The following is a 1,085-nucleotide window of genomic DNA, read 5'->3' on the forward strand; positions in this document are numbered from 1 at the left end:
TATATATATATATATATATATATATATATATACACACATATACAGAGTGGACCATTTTAATTTATCCAGCCAAATATTTCGAAAACTAAGACCGGTAGACAAAAATATTCCAGATAAAAGTTATCGATGGGGGACATAAGAAGGTACTATTGGTTTGACCTTGCGTGGCCCCGCCAAGGTCAGGTCGAGGTCAACTTTGCTTTTTTAAATAGAAACATACATTTTTTTATTACGGAATTTTATTCTGCGTAAAAAAATAAACAACTTTTGTTTGAAAACATTTTTTATCCAAATTTTATTTTCTAAGATATTTACGGAAATATCTATAAAATTATTGGTTTCAATAATTTTTTACTCGAATGCTATTAACTTTAAAAGAAAAATAGCAAGAGATAAAAATTGTCTATTTTCTTCTCATAGAGTTCTGAGATTTTTTTCAGAATTTTTGATTAACTTTTTAGTACTTCAAGAAAATGGAAGGAAATCCAGTACTAAATAGTACATATACAGGGTGTTGAAAAAAAAGGGTCACATATTTTGATAGCAGGTAGTATTGATCAAAACAAGAAGAAAAGGTGTAATTAACATGGGTTCTAAGACTAATATCTTCTAAGCTATTTTGTTATTTGAGTTCTTTGTCATTTTCTTATTAGTCGTGTCATCTTTAGAATGTAATGAACAAAGGAGTAGGGGAGAGTGGGGTACAATGGGGATATCTTTTTTCTAGGTGCCTTAAAAAATAAAAAATTAACAAAGAGAGATAAAGAAACAATTTTTATTTTAATATGAAATGTAATCATTTATCTTCCATAAAAAAACTGAAGTAAAGAAACTGAATGTATGATAACAAAATAAAAACTCTTTTTTTACAAAAAACAAAAAATTTTAATGCTGACTCAGCATTAGAGGAGGTGCTCTATGTGATTGCCATTCACTCTCACGCATGTTTCAGCCCTACGTCTTAGAGAATCACGCACTCTTTCAAATACACCTGGCTGGTCAGATATCCCCATTGTACCCCACTCTCCCCTACTCCTTTGTTCATTACATTCTAAAGATGACACGACTAATAAGAAAATGACAAA

At 30.0% G+C, this 1,085-nt stretch overlaps 1 protein-coding gene across 1 annotated transcript in view; it reads right to left on the minus strand.

Moving 5' to 3' along the window:
- Positions 1-1,085, minus strand: part of LOC116853495 (cofilin/actin-depolymerizing factor homolog) — a 9,935-nt gene that overhangs the window by 4,262 nt on the left and 4,588 nt on the right. The gene's annotated exons all lie outside the window — the stretch shown is intronic.

The sequence above is a fragment of the Odontomachus brunneus genome, unplaced genomic scaffold (genome assembly GCF_010583005.1).
Source record: "Odontomachus brunneus isolate Ranch 3 - 2012 unplaced genomic scaffold, Obru_v1 Obru_scaffold_336, whole genome shotgun sequence".
Taxonomy (NCBI): Eukaryota; Metazoa; Arthropoda; class Insecta; order Hymenoptera; family Formicidae; genus Odontomachus; species Odontomachus brunneus.